The sequence below is a fragment of the Coregonus clupeaformis genome, chromosome 19 (assembly GCF_020615455.1).
Source record: "Coregonus clupeaformis isolate EN_2021a chromosome 19, ASM2061545v1, whole genome shotgun sequence".
NCBI classification, from domain to species: domain Eukaryota; kingdom Metazoa; phylum Chordata; class Actinopteri; order Salmoniformes; family Salmonidae; genus Coregonus; species Coregonus clupeaformis.
In genome coordinates, this window is record NC_059210.1 from 38,791,643 (window position 1) to 38,815,867 (window position 24,225).

At 45.0% G+C, this 24,225-nt stretch overlaps 2 pseudogenes; one reads left to right on the forward strand and one right to left on the reverse strand.

Moving 5' to 3' along the window:
• LOC121559991 overlaps positions 1–16,940 on the forward strand; it is a 117,103-nt pseudogene extending 100,163 nt beyond the window's left edge.
• A 4,994-nt stretch (positions 16,941–21,934) lies between these two features.
• LOC121564006 overlaps positions 21,935–24,225 on the reverse strand; it is a 59,806-nt pseudogene continuing 57,515 nt past the window's right edge.

Genomic DNA, 24,225 nt, shown 5'->3' on the forward strand with positions numbered 1-24,225 from the left:
TTGTTAATTAGGAAATTATGAAAGATATTAATAACATTCCACCCATGAGGCCAAACAGGGTGCTTTTGGTCATTAACTGCAGGAAAGGGCTACTGTCTGGTTACAGATAGAGCCACTGTCAGTAACTGTTGGCTCAGTATTTGTCATTCCAATAAACTGACAGATAGTGTGTCTCAGATATTGGATCACATACAACAAACTGTCAAATCCGGCACTAAGAGTGTTACTGTACATGTTTAATATAGTGTCCTCTCCGTGTTTGGCGGCTCCGAGAAGAAGTTGCCCTTAGGCACAGATCTAGGATCATGCCCACCCCTGGTTTAGGGCATAGAATGATAGAGGACTCGTTTTAGCATGGGCAGCGCCATTGAGGACTTGGACCATTTTTTGTTTTGTTGTTTTTAGTCATTTAGCAGACGGTCTTATCCAGAGCGACTTACAGGAGCAATTAGGGTTAAGTGCCTTGCTCAAGGGCACAGATAGATTTTTCACCTAGTCGGCTCGGGGATTAGAACCAGCGACCTTTCCGTTACTGGCACAACGCTCTTAACCACTAAGCTACCTGCCGCCCCTATTTTTAAGTAGTCAACCGGATGGGACTTCCTATGGGTTAAGAAAGGATCACAAGATTCCATCCATGTCATCAGGAGGGATCAGCCAATGAATTATATTTGTGAGCAAACATTCCATAACTGCAGGTGGCAATACCTAGGTACCTGTTCAGACAAACACACTACATGTGGCACTATGCACCCTTTCAGTTTGTCTACCAGTAGAAGAAGAAAATTGAATACATCAAAATGGAGATGGCCTCAATGGCACTACCCCTGCTCTCACAGATGCCATAATGGGACAGATACAATAATACCATGTCTATCTAAGTCTATGGGTTTAAGGGCAGTTGTCAACCTCGCTGGCGCCCCTGTGTGGACACCTACAGAGTGATAAGAAACAGGAGAACCCTGGGATGCGTTTTCCTTCATGTGAGCAATGCTGTGCTGGGCACACATTGCCAGCCCAGGGTCAATAGCATGCTCTGTTGAGTGAGGAAATTGAAGGCAGGTAGCTGAAGTAGGCCTTAATCCTGTCCCAGGGCAGAGCATACAGTATATTACCAGGGCTACAGTAATGTACTCTGTGTGTGATGTGACAGTCAGCGTGCCGATCGGCTTTCCCCCTCTATTTGTTTTACTATCCTTCTGGGGACCAAACAATTGATTCCTATTTAAAATCCTATTTTCCCTAGCCCTAGCCCTAAACCTAACCTTAACCCCAATCCCGTAAACCTAACCTTAACCCCTAAACCTAACCGTAACCCCAATCCTCTAAACCTAACCTTAACCCCTAGCCCTAAACCTAACCTTAACCCAAATCCCCTAAACCTAACATTAACCCCAATCCCCTAAACCTAACCTTAACCCTAACCCCTAAACCTAACCTTAACCCCACTCCCCTAATCTTAACCCCTAGCCCTAAACCTAACCTTAACCCAAATCCCCTAAACCTAACCTTAACCCCAATCACCTAAATCTAACCTTAACCCCAATCCTCTAAACCTAACCTTAACCCCTAGCCCTAAACCTAACCTTAACCCAAATCCCCTAAACCTAACATTAACCCCAATCCCCTAAACCTAACCTTAACCCTAACCCCTAAACCTAACCTTAACCCCACTCCCCTAATCTTAACCCCTAGCCCTAAACCTAACCTTAACCCAAATCCCCTAAACCTAACCTTAACCCCAATCACCTAAACCTAACCTTAACCCCAATCCTCTAAACCTAACCTTAACCCCTAGCCCTAAACCTAACCATAACTTCTAATCCTAAATCTAACCCCTGAGCCTAAAATAGCCTTTTTCCTTGTGGGGACCGGCGAAATGTCCCCACTTGTCCAAATTGTCCGTGTTTTACTATCCTTGTGAGGACTTCTGGTTCCAACAAGCATAGTAAAACCAAAAACACACACAGACCTTCATTGGCCTGCCTCAACTAAACATCCTCAGAGCAGTACTGTATGTCTGCTCTCACAATACAGAGAGAGGTTGACAGTTTGACAGCACAGAGATGTTACCAAAACCTGTAATTTCACAGAGTTTCACTACCTCTATGTGTGTAACCTGACCTCTTCTCCTGTGTGTGTCCTGTGTCCAGGTGTGTGGAGGCCCTGGTGTCTGGAGGGGTTGATGTGGACCACAGGGCCGTGGGGGGACAGACCCCTCTGTTCATGGCCAGCGGAGCCGGCAGGCTGGACTGTACCAGAGCCTTGCTCAACGCCGGGGCAGACCGCTCACGAGCCACCACCGTAAGTCACCAACTGGCCTATTTTCTCCCATAATGTCCTATACTGGCCCCAGATGTCCTCAACTGTGCCCTGCTGTCCTCTGCAGTCCCCTACAGTTACCCTGTTTTCAGACTGTCCATTATTGTTTCTCTGATGACTCAATCTTTTGTCCCCTAATGTCCTCAACGGTCCATTATTGTCACACTCAGGACTGTTTTTGCACAATCAAGATCACAGAAAGCTACTGGGTTTTCAAGTCTGATAGGCGAGTCGTGTCGTGCTGTCCCTAGAATAAATACCCTTCAAAACACAGTTTCACTTTTTACATTTGCATCACAGGACCTTTACAGAATGTCATAGGACCAGAAACCAACAGATCAGAGCCTTAAAAAATAAAAATAAAGTCTGTGATCATGGTTCAAGGAGTTTCACATACAGTGAGGGAAAAAAGTATTTGATCCCCTGCTGATTTTGTATGTTTGCCCACAGACAAAGACATGATCAGTCTATAATTTTAATGGTAGGTTTATTTGAACAGTGAGAGACAGAATAACATAAAAAAAATCCTGAAAAACGCATGTCAAAAATGTTATAAATTGATTTGCATTTTAATGAGGGAAATAAGTATTTGACCCCTCTGCAAAACATGACTTAGTACTTGGTGGCAAAACCCTTGTTGGCAATCACAGAGGTCAGACGTTTCTTGTAGTTGGCCACCAGGTTTGCACACATCTCAGGAGGGATTTTGTTCCACTCCTCTTTGCAGATCTTCTCCAAGTCATTAAGGTTTTGAGGCTGACGTTTGGCAACTCAAACCTTCAGCTCCCCTCCACAGATTTTCTATGGGATTAAGGTCTGGAGACTGGCTAGGCCACTCCAGGACCTTAATGTGCTTCTTCTTGAGCCACTCCTTTGTTGCCTTGGCCGTGTGTTTTGGGTCATTGTCATGCTGGAATACCCATCCACGACCAATTTTCAATGCCCTGGCTGAGGGAAGGAGGTTCTCACCCAAGATTTGACGGTACATGGCCCCGTCCATCGTCCCTTTGATGCAGTGAAGTTGTCCTGTCCCCTTAGCAGAAAAACACCCCCAAAGCATAATGTTTCCACCTCCATGTTTGACGGTGGGGATGGTGTTCTTGGGGTCATAGGCAGCATTCCTCCTCCTCCAAACACGGCGAGTTGAGTTGATGCCAAAGAGCTCCATTTTGGTCTCATCTAAGCACAACACTTTCACCCAGTTCTCCTCTGAATAATTCAGATGTTCATTGGCAAACTTCAGACGGGCCTGTATATGTGCTTTCTTGAGCAGGGGGACCTTGCGGGCGCTGCAGGATTTCAGTCCTTCACGGCGTAGTGTGTTACAAATTGTTTTCTTGGTGACTATGGTCCCAGCTGCCTTGAGATCATTGACAAGATCCTCCCGTGTAGTTCTGGGCTGATTCCTCACCGTTCTCATGATCATTGCAACTCCACGAGGTGAGATCTTGCATGGAGCCCCAGGCCGAGGGAGATTGACAGTTCTTTTGTGTTTCTTCCATTTGCGAATAATCGCACCAACTGTTGTCACCTTCTCACCAAGCTGCTTGGCGATGGTCTTGTAGCCCATTCCAGCCTTGTGTAGGTCTACAATCTTGTCCCTGACATCCTTGGAGAGCTCTTTGGTCTTGGCCATGGTGGAGAGTTTGGAATCTGATTGATTGATTGCTTCTGTGGACAGGTGTCTTTTATACAGGTAACAAACTGAGATTAGGAGCACTCCCTTTAAGAGTGTGCTCCTAATCTCAGCTCGTTACCTGTATAAAAGATACCTGTGAGACAGAAATCTTTCTGATTGAGAGGGGGTCAAATACTTATTTCCCTCATTAAAATGCAAATCAATTTATAACATTTTTGACATGCGTTTTTCTGGATTTTGTTGTTGTTATTCTGTCTCTCACTGTTCAAATAAACCTACCATTAAAATTATAGACTGATAATTTTTTTGTCAGTGGGCAAACGTGCAAAATCAGCAGGGGATCAAATACCTTTTTCCCTCACTGTATAGGTTTCCTGTGTCTCTACAGCAACCATATTTACATTTACGTCATTTAGCAGACGCTCTTATCCAGAGCGACTTACAAATTGGTGCATTCACCTTATAGCCAGTGGGATAAGCACTTTACAATATGTTTATTTTTTTTGGGGGTGGGTAGAAGGATTACTTTATCCTATCCCAGGTATTCCTTAAAGAGGTGGGGTTTCAAGTGTCTCCGGAAGGTGGTGAGTGACTCCGCTGTCCTGGCGTCGTGAGGGAGCTTGTTCCACCATTGAGGTGCCAGAGCAGCGAACAGTTTTGACTGGGCTGAGCGGGAACTGTGCTTCCGCAGAGGTAGGGTGGCCAGCAGGCCAGAGGTGGATGAACGCAATGCCCTTTTTTGGGTGTAGGGACTGATCAGATCCTGAAGGTACGGAGGTGCCGTTCCCCTCACAGCTCTGTAGGCAAGCACCATGGTCTTGTAGCAGATGCGAGCTTCAACTGGAAGCCAGTGGAGTGTGCGGAGGAGCGGGGTGACGTGAGTGAACTTGGGAAGGTTGAACACCAGACGGGCTGCGGCATTCTGGATGAGTTGTAGGGGTTTAATGGCACAGGCAGGGAGCCAAGCCAACAGCGAGTTGCAGTAATCCAGACGGGAGATGACAAGTGCCTGGATTAGGACCTGTGCCGCTTCCTGTGTAAGGCAGGGTCGTACTCTCCGAATGTTGTAGAGCATGAACCTACAGGATCGGGTCAACGCCTTGATGTTAGCGGAGAACGACAGGGTGTTGTCCAGGGTCACGGCAAGGACACAACGGTGTTGTCAACCGTGATGGCGAGATCGTGGAACGGGCAGTCCTTCCCCGGGAGGAAGAGCAGCTCCGTCTTGCCGAGGTTCAGCTTGAGGTGGTGAGCCGTCATCCACACTGATATATCTGCCAGACATGCAGAGATGCGATTCGCCACCTGATTATCAGAAGGGGGAAAGGAGAAGATTAGTTGTGTGTCGTCTGCGTAGCAATGATAGGAGAGGCCATGTGAGGATATGACAGAGCCAAGTGACTTGGTGTATAGCGAGAATAGGAGAGGGCCTCGAACTGAGCCCTGGGGGACACCAGTGGTGAGAGCACGTGGTGCGGAGACAGATTCTCGCCACGCCACTTGGTAGGAGCGACCGGTCAGGTAGGACACAATCCAAGAGTGAGCCGCGCCGGAGATGCCCAACTCGGAGAGGGTGGAGAGGAGGATCTGATGGTTCACAGTATCAAAGGCAGCAGACAGGTCTAGAAGGACAAGAGCAGAGAAGAGAGAGTTAGCTTTAGCAGTGCGGAGAGCCTCCGTGACACAGAGAAGAGCAGTCTCAGTTGAATGACCAGTCTTGAAACCTGACTGGTTTGGCTCAAGAAGGTCATTCTGAGAGAGATAGCAAGAGAGTTGGCTAAAGACGGCACGCTCAAGAGTTTTGGAGAGAAAAGAAAGAAGGGATACTGGTCTGTAGTTGTTGACATCAGAGGGATCGAGTGTTGGTTTTTTGAGAAAGGGTGGGGATTCAGCAGGGAGGAGAAGGTGGCAAAGAGCTTCCTAGGGTTAGAGGCAGATGCTTGGAATTTAGAGTGGTAGAAAGTGGCTTTATCAGCAGAAACAGATGAAGAAAATGTAGAGAGGAGGGATTGAAAAGATGGCAGGTCCGCAGGGAGTCTAGTTTTCCTCCATTTCCGCTCGGCTGCCCGGAGCCCTGTTCTGTGAGCTCGCAATGAGTCGTCAAGCCACGGAGCAGGAGGGGAGGACCGAGCCGGCCGGGAGGATAGCGGACATAAAGAGTCAAAGGATGCAGAAAGGGAGGAGAGGAGGGTTGAGGAGGCAGAATCAGGAGATTGGAGGGAGAAGGATTGAGCAGAGGGAAGAGATGATAGGATGAAAGAGGAGAGAGTAGCGGGAGAGAGAGAGCGAAGGTTGCGACGGCACATTACCATCTGAGTAGGGGCAGAGTGAGTAGTGTTGGAGGAGAGCGAGCGAGAAAAGGATACAAAGTAGTGGTCGGAGACATGGAGGGGAGTTGCAGTGAGATTAGTAGAAGAACAGCATCTAGTAAAGATGAGGTCAAGCGTATTGCCTGCCTTGTGAGTAGGGGGGGACAGTGAGAGGGTGAGGTCAAAAGAGGAGAGGAGTGGAAAGAAGGAGGCAGAGAGAAATGAGTCAAAGGTAGACGTAGGGAGGTTGAAGTCACCCAGAACTGTGAGGGGTGAGCCATCCTCAGGAAAGGAACTTATCAAGGCGTCAAGCTCATTGATGAACTCTCCAAGGGAACCTGGAGGGCGATAAATGACAAGGATGTTAAGCTTGAATGGGCTAGTGACTGTGACAGCATGGAATTCAAATGAGGAGATAGACAGATGGGTCAGGGGAAAAAGAGAGAATGTCCACTTGGGAGAGATGAGGATTCCTGTGCCACCACCCCGCTGACCAGATGCTCTCGGGGTATGCGGGAACACATGGTCAGACGAGGAGAGAGCAGTAGAAGTAGCAGTGTTTTCTGTGGTAATCCATGTTTCCGTCAGCGCCAAGAAGTCGAGGGACTGGAGGGTAGCATAGGCTGAGATGAACTCTGCCTTGTTGGCCGCAGAACGGCAGTTCCAGAGGCTGCCGGAGACCTGGAACTCCACGTGGGTCATGCGTGCAGGGACCACCAGGTTAGAGAGACAGCAGCCACGCGGTGTGAGGCGTTTGTATAGCCTGTGCGGAGAGGAGAGAACAGGGATAGACAGAGGCATAGTTGACAGGCTACAGAAAATGGCTACAATAATGCAAAGGAGATCGGAATGAAATGAACTAAACATCTGGGAAAGCGAGAGAGCGGGGCCTCCCTCACTTACGTTTCACTGAAACACCCAAATATAACTCTCCCAACTTCCACCTCAGAAACTATAATTGTTGTAAACTACAGCGGTTCAATGTTTTCTAGGAATAGACTAACTTAGTTTATTCAGCTAGCTAACTTGGTACAGTATTCTTCCGTGAAAACCGTCCAGGGCACCTAGTCATATGACGCCACAGCCAACTAGCATGCCGGACTCCAACAACACGGTTTAGCACCAATACTCGGCCACAACAAACCACCAGTGTGTCAACACGCCAAGCAGATCATTCGTGTCCGTGTCTAACTTTGTGGGTTAGTCCCGACAGCTTGAGCGAGTCCGTCGTCAACTTATTCAGCCAGTTAGTTAGCTAGAATAGTTAGCATACTTGCTAGCCATTGCTATCTGCCAACGAAGAAACCCCTCCTCCCACGGCACGAACACACAGAGAGAGCCAAGCTAACGTTAACTAGTCACCCATGTCCCGAATTCCCTTGAACGACATATATGGGATATGACTAATTGTTCTTGCCAATGATTTATAAATGTGTTTTATTTATTTATATTTTTAGACAGTTCTGTTGTAGTTTGCTTGGTGACTCCCCTCTGTGAATAGCCACCACGTTGTTGTCTCCTGGACACTACCTACGTACACAGCTTCACTGGGCTATTTCTGTCATATCACATTTGTAGAAATCATATTGACTAATATTTCACAGAAAGCCTTGCCAATTTTGTGTGAACAGTTTCGAGTGTGTGTAAGTGGATCATTTCTTTGTGTGTGTGTGTGTGTGAGCGTGTCCCAACGCTAACATGTGTGTGTGATCCACAGGACAGCTGCACGGCTCTCCGTGCGGGGTCATCTCGGGACATGTGGACACTTTGCAACTCCTCATCTGCCACCCTGCCCCTGACTACACACACACCATGACCCTAACCCTGACCGCAACCATAGCCCTGGTCCTGCCACGGTCCCGGTACTGTCCAGCACCTTGCTCAACCAGGCCAACTGTGATGGCTGGACGCTGCACACATCGCTGCTGCCAGGGGCTTCAAGGTACTGGGACACTGATCATGTACTGTTGTCTCAGACATATGGAGGTTTACTGGATAACGTACTGTATTATGCATTATAGACTCACAGACACACTATTGGAAATTGCCCAACTTTTTGGATCAGGAACTTCTCTCTGTATGGTTTAATAAGCTTATTTGACTGGGAACCACAACCACGCAATCACAGATATGTACACACACATGCACCAACATACACATACATACACGCACACACACAGCATGGAGTAGCCACACACTGTTTAAGAGAAAAATGACCTCTCTTGCAGAACTGGAGGTGTTGTGTAGCCACAGCGACCAGGACGTACGACGACTGTAAAGACCTACTGGAGAACCTACGTTAGTACATGGACCTGTGTGTGTGCGTCTGTGCGTGTGTGTGAGATTATAGGCATGAGTGTTTGTGTCTGAAACTGGTGAGTGTAATTTTCTCTCTTCCCCTCTTCCCCTCTCTCCCCCTCCCTCTCTCAGACTCCTACAGAGTGTTAATGTGTGTCCAGTCCAGAGGCTCAGGCCAGCCCATGTGTCTAGTGGAGGTGTTTGACGATAGTGTGTGTGTGTGAGTGTGCTGGGGTGTGTGTGTGTCCAGCGGGATACGCACTGGGCCGACCTGAACCATGCCCTGAGCTAAGCCTTGACCTCTCACCTCCAGCTGCTCTGTGGTGACACCAATACACACACACACACACCAACACACACACACCTGGGACTGACCCCTGCTAGTATGGCCTCCGTCCTCAAATGTAAGGAGCTGTAATGATTGTAGTTGACTTTATTCACTTCTTATCCTATTATCCTATTATAAATACCAATATGACTTTAACACTTTGGCATGGCCTCAGCTATTGATGTTGATGTTTACCACAGTGTAGCTTAGCCCGCTGTCTCTAAAGGATATCCCAACTAGCCCGCTATCTCTAAAGAATATCCCGACTAGCCCGCTATCCCTAAAGAATATCCCGACTAGCCCGCTATCTCTAAAGGATATCCCAAACAGAGAGAATGCACGTTGGTCCCTGTCGCAGGCAGTGAGCAGGGCCTTGTCTGTTATTTTAGACGCATCCCCCAACCAGATTCAAGTTTACCGAGGTGTTGCGGTCTATTTTGAGCTGCAACGCAACACGGTCCAAACAGCTGCTGTCCCTGACCGCCTCCTGAACACCTCCTGATTCAAGTTTGAATTTCCCCTTGTCAGCATGAGGGAATGGATGGCACCCAACGAGAGACCAAGCACCCAACGACTCCCTGCTGAACTGAATCGCTTATATACATTTGAATCTCTCTTATTCTCTCTGATGAATCGCTCTTACAGTATAAGTTGATTCCAGGGGAATCACTACGGGAAGAATGGGTCTTAAGAAAAATAGTTTTCATATCTCTCAATGTTACTAACTATTTAATTGGACATTTAGGAGTAAATAGTAGATGAATAGCAGGCTGTAAAATAAAAAAAACTTTTTTTTGTTAAGAAGAGTATCTTATGAATGACTGTCAACAAAGTTTAATTTAGTTGTATTCACATTCACAGTTAAAAGCTGAATTGCAGTGACTGTTGGATGAATCGTTTTGGAATGAATTGACTCCTTGATAACTGATTATTGATATCAGGGCTCTTCCAGGCACCTGGCATTGCAGCTGGTGTAGCAAAGGTCATACACACAGACACACACACACTCACACAACGCAAGCATGCGCATACATGCACACACACACACACTCTCTCTATCACTCTCTCTCTATTTCTGTATCACACCCTTACACAGGGCAGCTCTGTTGTATGGCACTCGTCCCTGGGTCCTGTCCAAAGGTGTGACTGGGCCAAGCTGGAGAGGGCTGGGACACGAGCCTAATTGAGCTTGGCACAATCACAATACACCACACTCACACTGAGAGGCTGCCCAAAATAAACAGACACACACACACACACACACACGTTGACCTCTATTCAATCCACATCGTGGAAGTTCAGCATTACAGTGTGATTGAAATGTAAAGGCAATGTTCCTGCTTTAGCAGAGACTGCATTCAGGGTAAACGCTGCGTATGTCGGCTCAATCGGAAATGACCATTACATTTCTATTGCGGAATCCATAACGCTTGATTGAATAGAGCCCTTTATCTCTCAATGATTGAGTCGATTAGAATATAATACATTATATTCCTCCAAGGAGGCAATTTTCCGCTCACATTGTTTGGACAAACTCCAGAATGTGTCCTGTCTAGGAATGACTAATCTAATCTGTGTCCTGTCTATGAATGACTAATCTAATCTGTGTCCTGTCTATGAATCAAATCAAATCAAATCAAATTTTATTGGCCACATGCGCCGAATACAACAGGTGCAGACATTACAGTGAAATGCTTACTTACAGCCCTTAACCAACAGTGCATTTATTTTTAATAAAAAAGTTGAATAAAACAACAAAAAAGTGTTGAGAAAAAAAGAGCAGAAGTAAAATAAAATAACAGTAGGGAGGCTATATATACAGGGGGGTACCGGTGCAGAGTCAATGTGCGGGGGCACCGGCTAGTTGAGGTAGTTGAAGTGCAGTAATGCCTAATCTAATCTGTGTCCTGTCTATGAATGACTAATCTAATCTGTGTCCTGTCTATGAATTACTAATCTCGGCACCCAGAACCAAATCAACTATTCCAATTTGAACATTTCAATGTTAATGCTGTCACAAGAGACTGGTGAATGATTGGCTCGTTACATAGAGTCTGAACCGACGGAGTGAAATCTAGTCTAGCCAGGGGAAAATCATCCAGTCTGTCTGAGCTCAGACAACGGAGAGGAGGAGTGGTCTGTCCTCAGTTTAACACGTCAAGGGGAAACCATCTGTGGGAATTCTGCCGGAGCAACCGCTTTATCAAAACACAAGGACAAGAGAGTGAGGGAGGGAGGGAGTTTGGCATATTTAGAGAAATGTGTCTGGTTTCTGTGTCAGTGAAGATCAGCACCCCCGATGGGTTTTGGGTTTGTCCTCCTGTAGCTCAGTTGGTAGAGCATGGCGCTTGCAACGCCAGGGTTGTGGGTTCAATTCCCACGGGGGGCCACTAACTGTAAGTCGCTCTGGATAAGAGCGTCTGCTAAATGACTAAAATGTAAATGTCTTTGTTGACACCTCTAAGGGAGTGGATGTGTGGGTGCACCCAGTGTGTGTGCTTACAGAACCTTTAAAGTATTAACTGTGGAAATGTGTAAAGTTGTCTAGACACAGTATGTTGTGGAGGTTTTAGTGCTGTATTTATTGTCGGTATGCAAATGTGTGCGTGCTTGAGTATAGCATGTATTGTGTGTTTTTATACAGTGTGGTGCTGTTGTTAACGTGTCTCTTGTTGTGTCGTTGTATGTGACACAGTGTGGTTGCCAGGTCAGGAGCCGTCTCTCAGCTAGTACATCACCATCAGACTCAAAGGAACCAATCTGGCAACCCTGATCATCTTGGAATACAACTCCTCTCCTCTACTTTACTCTTCTCTCGTGTGTGTGTGTACATACATTTACATTTACATTTTAGTCATTTAGCAGACGCTCTTATCCAGAGCGACTTACATGAGCAATTAGGGTTAAGTGCCTTGCTTAAGGGCACATCGACAGATTTTTCACCTAGTCGGCTCGGGGATTAGAACCAGCGACCTTTCGGTTACTGGCACAACGCTCTTACCCACTAAGCTACCTGCCGCCCCATGACTCAGGGGTCTCTATTGATCCCCTATCCACCCACTGCCAGTGTTGGAGCGTTGCCAGGGAAGCTTTCACATACAGTGAGGGAAAAAGGTTTTTGATCCCCTGATGATTTTGTACGTTTGCCCACTGACAAAGACATGATCAGTCTATAATTTTAATGGTAGGTTTATTTGAACAGTGAGAGACAGAATAACAACAAAAATGTTATAAATTGATTTGCATTTTAATGAGGGAAATAAGTATTTGACCTCTCTGCAAAACATGACTTAGTACTTGGTGGCAAAACCCATGTTGGCAATCACAGAGGTCAGACGTTTCTTGTAGTTGGCCACCAGGTTTGCACACATCTCAGGAGGGATTTTGTTCCACTCCTCTTTGCAGATCTTCTCCAAGTCATTAAGGTTTCGAGGCTGACGTTTGGCAACTCAAACCTTCAGCTCCCTCCACAGATTTTCTATGGGATTAAGGTCTGGAGACTGGCTAGGCCACTCCAGGACCTTAATGTGCTTCTTCTTGAGCCACTCCTTTGTTGCCTTGGCCGTGTGTTTTGGGTCATTGTCATGCTGGAATACCCATCCACGACCCATTTTCAATGCCCTGGCTGAGGGAAGGTTTTCACCCAAGATTTGACGGTACATGGCCCCGTCCATCGTCCCTTTGATGCGGTGAAGTTGTCCTGTCCCCTTAGCAGAAAAACACCCCCAAAGCATAATGTTTCCACCTCCATGTTTGACGGTGGGGATGGGGTTCTTGGGGTCATAGGCAGCATTCCTCCTCCTCCAAACACGGCGAGTTGAGTTGATGCCAAAGAGCTCCATTTTGGTCTTATCTGACCACAACACTTTCACCCAGTTCTCCTCTGAATAATTCAGATGTTCATTGGCAAACTTCAGACGGGCCTGTATATGTGCTTTCTTGAGCAGGGGGACCTTGCGGGCGCTGCAGGATTTCAGTCCTTCACGGCATGGTGTGTTACAAATTGATTTCTTGGTGACTACGGTCCCAGCTGCCTTGAGATCATTGACAAGATCCTCCCGTGTAGTTCTGGGCTGATTCCTCACCGTTCTCATGATCATTGCAACTCCACGAGGTGAGATCTTGCATGGAGCCCCAGGCCGAGGGAGATTGACAGTTATTTTGTGTTTCTTCCATTTGCGAATAATCGCACCAACTGTTGTCACCTTCTTTACCAAGCTGCTTGGCGATGGTCTTGTAGCCCATTCCAGCCTTATGTAGGTCTACAATCTTATCCCTGACATCCTTGGAGAGCTCTTTGGTCTTGGCCATGGTGGAGAGTTTGGAATCTGATTGATTGATTGCTTCTGTGGACAGGTGTATTTTACACAGGTAAAAAGCTGAGATTAGGAGCACTCCCTTTAAGAGTGTGCTCCTAATCTCAGCTCGTTACCTGTATAAAAGACACCTGGGAGCCAGAAATCTTTCTGATTGAGAGGGGGTCAAATACTTATTTTTTGTTGTTATTCTGTCTCTCACTGTTCAAATAAACCTACTATTCAAATTATAGACTGATCATTTCTTTGTCAGTGGGCAAACGTACAAAATCAGCAGGGGATCAAATACTTCCTCATGATCATTGATGCCCCACGAGGTGAGATCTTGCATGGAGCCCCAGACCGAGGGTGATTGACCATCATCTTGAACTTCTTCCATTTTCTAATAATTGCGCCAACAGTTGCCTTCTCACCAAGCTGCTTGCCTATTGTCCTGTAGCCCATCCCAGCCTTGTGCAGGTCTACAATTTTATCCCTGATGTCCTTACACAGCTCTCTGGTCTTGGCTTTTGTGGAGAGGTTGGAGTCTGTTTGATTGAGTGTGTGGACAGGTGTCTTTTATACAGGTAACGAGTTCAAACAGGTGCAGTTAATACAGGTAATGAGTGGAGAACAGGAGGGCTTCTTAAAGAAAAACTAACAGGTCTGTGAGAGCTGGAATTCTTACTGGTTGGTAGGTGATCAAATACTTATGTCATGCAATAAAATGCAAATTAATTACTTAAAAATCATACAATGTGATTTTCTGGATTTTTGTTTTAGATTCCGTCTCTCACAGTTGAAGCGTACCTATGATAAAAATTACAGACCTCTACATGCTTTGTAAGTAGGAAAACCTGCAAAATCGGCAGTGTATCAAATACTTGTTCTCCCCACTGTGTATATATGTATAGCCAGTCTCCAGACCTTAATCCCATAGAAAATCTGTGGAGGGAGCTGAAGGTTCGAGTTGCCTCTGTGATTGCCAACAAGGGTTTTGCCACCAAGTACTAAGTCATGTTTTGCAGAGGGGTCAAATACTTATTTCCCTCATTAAAATGCAAATCAATTTATTACATTTTTGACATGCGTTTTTCTGAATTTTTTTGTTGTTATTCTGTCTCTCACTGTTCAAATAAACCTACCATTAAAATTATAGACTGATCATTTCTTTGTCAGTGGGCAAATTTTGTCAGCAGGGGATCAAATACTTTTTTCCCTCACTGTAGCTGTTTCTCTTTCTGCTGTGTAATACTGGCTGGCTCATTTCCTGTCTGCTTAGAACACTGTGTTTTGACAGCACAGGGAAGATTTCTCTAGTTTCTGACACTGAGACGGTGTTGTTGAAATGTAAAGCACTGTCAAACACTCAGGAGGATGTTCGAAAGTGTGTGTGTGTGTGTGTGTCTGTCTGCATATGTCTATGGGTCTGAATATGAGTGTGTGTGTGTGTGTGTGTGTGTTGTGATTTGCTCATTTCCTGTTTGGTTGTGTGTTTCTTGACAGGTCTGTCGGAGTCGTGTCTGGATGAGCTGACCCTGGAATCCCTCATCCCTCTTCAGCTGCTGCAGAACTACATCCACCTGGTATACACACACACACACGCACGCACACACACACACACACGCACACACACACACACACACACACACACACACGCACACGCACACGCACACACACACACACACACACAAGGAAAGAGTAGAAGAAGAATATGAATATGATTATATGGATTCACAAAATAGGTCACTTGGATTTTGGGTATAGTATTTTTGTACCCTCTACTGGTCACTTTTTTTTTCATGAGAATGTGGTGGTGAGTTCCTATGTCCCAAATCTCTGCCTTTCTACCTAAGTGTGTCTGAAACTGCTTGCTAATAAAGGACAGGATAGAAAGGGAGCTTAGTGTGTCACTTTGTTATTTCTTCTTCCATTCATCCCATCCCCAGGTGGAGCAGTATCGTAACGTTATCTTCCACAGGCTGGAGGGCACCTGTCAAGAATACCAGCCAATCAGATCTCCCTCTGCATCAAGACCAAGCAGGAGGCTGTGGGTGTGGCATGTGACATCATCAGGGTGGAGGTGGACAGGGGTCTGACTAAAGAACAGCTGTTGGACACCTTCATCAACTGTAGTAAATAGTATTTCTCGCCTCATTCTGTTCAGTAATCTTGGATTCTGCGTGAGAGAAGCTACTGCTTGCTGTCTCTCCTTTTTGCTTAAAAATATCTCTCTCTCCCCAACTCTCCTCCTCCTCTCCCTCTCTACCCCTCCCTCCCACTCTCTTACCCATCCATGCCTCCTCCCTCCTCTCCTTGCAGGGTTCCTGGTCCCAGTAGGTGGTGTGTCTGTGTGTAGTGGTAGCAGTAGCCTGGGCCGGTAGGTGGTGTTGGAGGGACTAGAGAAGGCCCACTCCCTGACTGAGCTGCTGGGAGACCTGTGTGAAGGCTTGGAGAACAGGGGCTCAGCCTACCTGCTCCACTGTGAGGCCTACTGGATACTGACTCACTGACTAAATGAATTAACCAGTAAATGAATTAACGAGTGAATTAATTAATGATTGAGAGTATATGTGTGTTAGGGAAAGAGTGAGGGAACCAGTGTGTGTGACTGAATGAGCAATTGAATGAACGGATTAACTGACAAGTGATGGGGAATTAATGGATTAATTAAGGAATTAATAGATGGCAGAATAAACAGGCGTCTAACTACACCCTCCCTCCCCCATCATCATCCACCCAACAGGCCAGAGGGGCCCGCACCACTTCCAGGAGGGAGGCTTTCTGATTGGCACACTGTCCAAGTCCCGCCTCCAGGGCTCGGAATTCCACCTCCAACAGCACTTCCGCTGGGTGACGCTGCGCTGGGACTCGGAGCCTTTGCACGGTCTTCTGGGAAGGCACTTCTGCAGGAAGCTGCTCCACAAGGTCAGTCACAGGAAGACACTGATCCCTTAGGAACAGATCTAGGATCATCATCCGTACCATAATCCGTTAGAGGAGAAAACACAAAACGGACAAAACTAAGATCCCTGATTGTCAGCGACTTCATCCTACTCTGCAAGTGTGGGGCAGCCATCTTGGCTTTCTCGGATCAGATTGGAAATACAGTGATGTCCTGGAAAGCTAGGCAATTCCCTAACTCTCTCTCTCCCCCTTTCTCTATCTCTCTCTAAAGATGCAGGGCAGTGGAAGTGGTCAGGCTCCTGAGGGCCTGCTGGAGAGGACGGTGTGCTGGGTGAGCTGTGTGGCAGCAGCTGAACGTCTGTCTGTCCCGCCAGGTGGCCATGCTAGGACCCCAGCTCTTTCTCTCCTGCCCCGTGGTGCCACACAACTCACAGGCCATTGTCAAGTAAGCACCTGTGTGTGTGTGTGTGTGTGTGTGTGTGTGTGTTTGTGTGTGAGTTTTAAGTCTTACTTTTGTTCCTGTGTGTGTGTATTTAAACATGTGTTAGAAACGTACATGAAGTTTGTTAGACTACCGGTATGCGTGACTATGTGTGTGTTCCTGAAGCAAACTAAATTGATGGTGAGCAGCAATATTCCGTGTGAAGTCCTGTTATTCCTCTATCTGTGTTCCTCCAGGTGGCTGGCCCGGCTCTGGAACATAGTGGTGGTCCCTCGCGTGGAGGAGGCCATCGTCTCCCGGGTGACAGCGGGTATCGCCTAGCAAACGCCGCCTGAGCTCGGGCCAGCAGGGATTGGACAAGGCTGCCCTCAGCATCCTGGTCAACAAAGCCGTCCTGCAGGGATGCCCGCTGCACGCGGCACTGTGGGTACGCACTCCACTATTGCCTGATTGACACTATAGGGACGACCGACCCGACCCGTACTGGCTCAGATAGTTTCACATTGTCCTTTCCAGCACGGGTCCAGCAACTATGGTGGATGCGTTACCAAGCCAGCTCAGTACAGCTCGACTTGCTTGGATCGGTTTGGCCCTATAGTGGTAATCAGGTTTGAATTTGTGTTTGTCTTGTCTATTTTGGATGGATGGATGGATGGATGGATGATAGGTAGACTGCTTGTTTGCCTGGTTGGGAGGAAGGTAGATTGGTAGTTGGATTGGTAGATAGGTGGATAGAGAGAATAGTTTAATAGTCCTAAATGTCCATGTGTTTCCATCCTCATCAGAGATTGACAGGTACCTGTTGGAGTTCCGAGATGGGACCTTCCCTCTCTCAGCCATTGGCTCCTGTAAAGGGGGCGGCGGCAGGAAGGGGAGGGACAGTGGCATGTGGAGACGAGCCAATACCAGCCCACGAAAGAAGGGGAACCCCTGCCTCCAACTGGAGCTGTGGAGGTTCTCTCAGAGAAGGTAGGATGAATCAGTGTTTTTCACTACTGTTGTAAAGTTTACCCTACCTTTTGAGTTTGAATAGCCATAATGGATCGTCATGTTGTCCTTTTCTTGCCTGCAGGGTCATTGTCCAACACTGATGTCTGCTTCATCACCAACGGCAATACTCCGAGGTCAGTGATGTTAACCTTAGCCGTTCATTTGACATTCAGATTCGGTCTTAAGTACCAAAATGTTGGTGTTTTTTACATTGGATAAAAGTAGAGACTCAGAGCTAGAAAATTGTATATCATACACTGCAGTTGAGGAACAATGGGAAAGTAATTCTGCTTTGAAAATTGATAAACTTGTAACCTCACTTTTGAGAAAATGCCCCTTGAATGTTTTGTTACACCTACTGGAGAGCTCTTCTTTGTCTACACCCATTCAGCATCATTCACACCCTCTTAAGCCTTAGCCCCACCCATCTCTTTAAGGATTCACTTGTGAGGCCATGTGCTAAACAGAGTGTAGTTTAGTAAACAACCAAAGATTTCAAGACTAAAAGTGGTAAAAGTAGTAGCCTACAATAAGGAAAAACTCCAGGTAAAAATACACGTTATCTAGTCCTTGGCCTATATCCTAATCTGACTTTGGTGCAGGTCATGTTTTTCTTCACATTACCGTCTCTGGTAAACACACAATATCAAATAAAATCTATGTTTATTTGTCACATGCACAGGATACAGAAGGTGTAAACGGTACAGTGAAATGGTTACTTGCAATATCAGAAACAGAAAGTGTCCAGATAAAAATATTTTATAAATATTTTATAATTATTAGATGATGCTTTTCCGACACACTTGTCTAAATTGATGGGTCATGTGAAGGAAATGCTATAACCACCCACAGCCACATCTAGCTAAGTGGATGGGTCACTATTGTCTAGACATGTACACATGTTCACGAAATACAATAATCACCCCGAGACACATCTGGCTAACTTGATGGTTCATGTAATCATCTAGCTAGCTAGCTAAATAATGAACCGGCATAATCCCAACTCATACTACTACCAATACAAACATTGTCATAGCTGTAGTATTAATCTGTAGGTAGCTAAAGCTAACCAATTAGGTTAAATGTTAGCTAGCTAACATTAGGCTATAACTAGCAATGCACATGTATTTCTGATTAGAATAATATTACTACACAGCTCATACACGTAACATTAGCTAGCGAGCCAGCTAGCTAACAGTAAGCTTTAACTTGCAATGAAAATGACTTTCTGACAAAATTATAAACCTATAATATCTGAAAATGTAGCTAGACTCTTACCCGTATACATGGATGAACGCTTCACGGCAGACTGGAACCATTAAACTTTTTGTTTGTAGCTACATCTTGTTTGGCCAGCATTGCGTCAAGTCACTCCAGTTCACACTGACCTTGGCATGTACAGAAAGTAGCCCATCACTTTTTCCAACTGATCTGTCGACATCGCCTGCTAAATTCAGGGCATCAATGTTGTTGAGAAAAGTAGCAAAACATTTGTAGTTCTCGATGGCTAACGTTATATCTTTTAAAAAACAACACAGTAGAAAGGACAATCAACACCTACTGAACAGCTCACGTTATAGACAGAAGCATTCTACATGGCAGACCAATCCAAACTCATCTTCTGGCATGTCCAGCCCATCCATTATCTCAGCCAATCATGGCTAGCGGGAAGGTTCCTGTCTTTTCCATAGCTAAACCAACTAGGCTCTTAATTTAATAATTGTATTCTTATTTACGGATGGAAAACAAGTTTGTTATTAAGGCACATGAAAGTCCACATGTTCCATAAGGCATTTCTGCCAAAAAACGCAGTTTGATAAACAAAAAACTGTTTACGTTCAAATGCCTCTCCTGTGAAGTAGTGACTTGCGACATACGCCTAGTTTCCTGAAACGAGTCACAAATGTGTGTATTGCTGAGAGCATCCAGCAGGGGTCAGTGTAGTTTAACTAAGTTTGTGCTGATCTTTGTACTGTACTGATGTTGTACTGTACTGTAGTGTGATTGTACTGATGTTGTACTGTAGTGTGATTGTACTGATGTTGTACCGTTGTGTGATTGTACTGATGTTGTACTGTACTGTGTGATTGTACTGATGTTGTACTGTAGTGTGATTGTACTGATGTTGTACTGTAGTGTGATTGTACTGATGTTGTACTGTACTGTGTGATTGTACTGATGTTGTACCGTAGTGTGATTGTACTGATATTGTACTGTAGTGTGATTGTACTGATGTTGTACTGTAGTGTGATTGTACTGATGTTGTACTGTACTGTACTGTGTGATTGTAGTGTTGTAGATGGGGACCATGTGAGTCTTTCTCTGTGTTCTGACAACGAGACTGATCTGATCAGGGAGTTACAGACCTCACGTGCTCCAGCAAGTCAGAGCCAGATATCAGCAAGGTACCACACACACACACACACACACACACACACACACACACACACACACACCATGAGGTTGACCTTTTCTGCCGGTTGTATTTCTATACGTTGCAGATTGCTCAGTCCAAGGAGGACTTCATTGTCTTCTCTGGCTCTCCAAGTGGACAATCTCTCCGCCGCAGGACCGACCATGAAGCAACAGCTCGACCACAGACGGTGAGAAAAGTACAGTCAGTTAGAGGCTGTGGTATTGAACACAGACGGTCAAAAGGAGGTTTAACCGAACTAAAGCACTGGTTATGGTTTTACAGGCTTCTATTCTCAACTAATTCACCTCGTTTAGTGCAGGCTTAGAACACAAATGTGAACTGTCTGGTGGTCCCCCAGTAGAGGGTTGGGAAACACTGGTAAAGAGGCCCTCTTGCTTTTCTGTCTGTATGTCTGTCTCCCCCTTTACAGACCGGCAGCCGTCACTCCACCCCCATCCCCGCCCTAGGCAGCCCCTTGCAGCAAGATGCGATCGACGTCCCAGCCCAAATCCCAGCTCTCCGTCTCCTGCAACAGGGGACAAAAGCCACGGGCCAGCAGCAGCAGCAGTACCTCCGCACCACGAACACCCACTACGACCACTAACCGCAACGCGACTAGAACTGAACCAAGCAGCAGCAGCAAAACAAGGCAGCAAAACAAAACAACAGCAACAACATCAACGAAAACAACCAACAACACAAGGAAATTTGGATCCTACACCGAGACCTGCATGAAACAACAACAATACCAAGTAGTAGATTAACTCCCTTTCTCCTCTTTTCCTCCTCTTTCACCTTCTTTCTCTCCTTCCTTCCTTCCTTCCTTCCTTCCTTCCCACCACTCTGCTTTGATCCCTCCATGTTGTAAAGTTAGGATTAATGACGACCTTTTAGTATTTGTACTTGTTATCCGTACTTGTTACACTGTAGAACAATTGTGTACTTGGGGACCATAGTTTTATGATATTATACAGTATTGAAGTATTGAAAGGAGTTCAAAAAAAGAGACATTCGCAGGGAATTATGTCAAAAGAAAAAAGAAGTACTTAAAACAGGTTTTATGTTTTTGGGTGAAAGAAAATAAACAGGCAGTTTTTTGCTATTACGTATTTTCGAATATTCAAGTGTTTTATGTTTAAATAGTTGCAAGGTTGGTTTAAATACTGTTGAAATGAATAAGGGTTTTACCAAATATTTGTAAATAAGAATTATTAGTAACCTTAATGGTATATAGATTGGTGTATGTGATATTAAGCTTGTATAGTAAAGAACTCAAAAAGAAAAGAAAAAGAAAAAAAAACCTTGTATATATGTTTGTAATAATAATAGGAGAATTTGGTTCATAACTTTTCACTTGTTTCAAAGTGAATGGAATGTGATAATAAGTAAACGTAATTGCAAACACAGGACATTTTCTTTCTTTTGACTATAAGCCATAAATAAATACTTTAAACTACCCAGAATTCCATCCGAGTCACGGCTCGATTCACCTTTGACCTGTAAGTGGAGCCCGATTTATAAATTTCAAAGCAGCACGTTTTGTTTTTTCTTTCTTTTTTAAAACGTTTTATTTAATTTTGGGAGGGGGATGTGTTATTTTGAATGGCCATTGTTGATTTATGTACAGGATATATTTTAGTCAACCTTTGGTGTTCTGTATGATAGCTGTCTGAAGTTTAAAGAAATGTCCTGCTTCCTTTAAGCACAACCATTAAAACTGCACTGTTAACCCCAAGTCCTCCACCTCTTGTCTTCTTACACCAGACCACTCTCCACTGAGAATTTAAAAGAAAAGTACTAGATGCTTCACAAATCATTTATAAGGAAAAGCAGTAACACTTTACTTCAAGACTGCAGGTGTAATTCTCTATAACTTGGGTCATGTTAAATGGGAGAAAGTCATTGAATTAGAAAACCACCTTCATTACACAGAAGCCACGTTTATACCTGGTGCTAACATGGGTCCTTTGTCCTGATCTTGTCTACATTTTGATTGTGCCCACATTTCCAGAAATGTGTCTACAACACATGGTATTAAAATGTCTGTTATCCATCCACTGCATTGTGATCAGATATCCTGGTCCCTTCCTTTATGCAAATTTCACAGCTATTCTTTCAAAATAATATTGATTTATTGTAAGACTCATATTGATGTAATCAGTCAATGGTGCCACCTGTCAATGACTTTAGAGGGCGGAATAATGATGATTGAAATGGTTTCTCTGTCCATATCTGTTTACACTTGTAAGATATCCAGACACAATGTGTGTCTGACTACATCCGGAGGTGGGCAGGATGATCTGATCACGATCGGATCACAATGTGTCTTTGATTGTCTACACCGGTCTAAAAATGTGGCCACAATCAGAATGTGGACAAGATCAGGACAAATGGCAAGGTTAAAACCAGGTATAAAAAGGGCTAGAGAGTCTCAATTTGTAAGTCGCTCTGGATAAGAGCGTCTGCTAAATGATGAAAATGTAAAATGTAAAATGTCTCCAGGACCAGAGGAGAAACGCTGTCTTACCAATGACCACTCATAAACTTTTCTCAAAATCGTTTTACTGGAAATATAATCAATTGAAAACAAAATATTATTGATTCTGGAAAAACAAAACAAGTCGTTTATACATTTTTGGACATGTCTGTCCCATTCCTATGAATAAGAAATAGCTTTGTTTTTTCATTTACACTGTAAAAAAAAATCTGCCATTGTCACAGTTAGAATTCAAATTGTTTTGTTTTTTGCATTTGATCATTTATTTTCCTTCCTATTAACCCACCAGGCCACCATAAAAAAACTAAAGAGTACCTCAGGTTTCTTTAAAGTGCATACAAATAGAAATATAAGGCTACTTGAGGTTCATCACTTGTCCATAGCATCACCCATCATTCCCATTCCTGTTTTGTATATTTACAGCTTTGAATATGTTGCCCTGAGGCACTAACCTTAAGCATTGGGAGGGAAACACAAAACTCAGATCAGTGTCTGTATTTACAGGCAGCTTTCCATTGGGGTTAGGGACCCTATACTTTTCACAATCTTGGCCAAAAAGTATGGGCTTATATTCAAACAAAACTGGCATCCCAATGTTATTAAAGTTAAACAAAACCTCCCTCTGAAAACGCCTGGACGTTGTTTTGGATTGAACAGAGCCATACCGGTACCAATAAGGACCCATCAAAGAAAGGGACGGACCACATCTCACATTCACACTGTTATCATCTACACTAAAGGGAACTTGGCTCTTTCTCAATTTGTCTTTTCACGACTTCTTGCATCCTCTCTCTTTACCTCTGTCTCAACCATATTGGAGGAGAAGTTCCAAGGTCCCTCATCTCAGGCCTACTTCTCCAATGTGTTTTGAGAAGGAGTCGAGGAGAGAGGATGCAAGGAAACGAGGAAAGTTCAATTGAGAAAGAGCATTTCAGAAGACAAAATGGCATCCAGTTAATCCGGGGCTCCTCCTTACAGACGTGTGTCCTGGACCTCGTCCTCAGCCTCCTCTTGCAGGGCGGTGATCTTGGGCTGCTGGGACTGAGGGGGTCGCTTGCTGGAGTTGAGGCGGTGCAGGGGGAAGAGTTTGAGACGCTCAGCAGCACTCATGGCCTGCTTCAGGTGGCTGGTCTCGTTCAAAAGCTTCTGAATGGAGTCATACCGCTTCATAGAACTGCCCTCAATCATCTGGAGGGGAGGGAGAGAGGGGAGGGATGAGTTGGTTGGTTCCAATGGCTACATGGGTTAGACCAGGGGTGAAAGTAGATTTAATTTCTTACAGGTACGGGACACCCAAGTGCTTGCATGCATTTTTTTTTTATACTACAAAAATAACAGGGTAGCCTTCCCTGCTGACACTGACAAACAGATCAATAAAAAAGATGTTGTCCGATCCATATAATTGGCATACGAAAAGGGGAGATACAAATACAATATGACGTCCATCTAACCTGGAGGAGGAAATTATTGTCTAAAAACAAACAAAAGTGGCATTGACCCAATGATAAAGACAGTGAATATGCACACTCACCGGTGATATGGCTGATGCTCTCCGCTGGTGCCAATAAGATAGGCTACTGTTCGCTCAATTAGCCTAAATTAATATTTTTTATAATTAAAAGACTCACCTCACTCAGCAATAGCCATTTGCTTTCTAAACAGTTTTTCTGCGATTGTATTTTGAAATATTTCGATATGCCTGGCTGGGTCTCTCTGCTTTTCACTGACAGTCACAACTCAACAATTATCTATTTGGTATTTGCAGGGCACGCTGCCCAAATT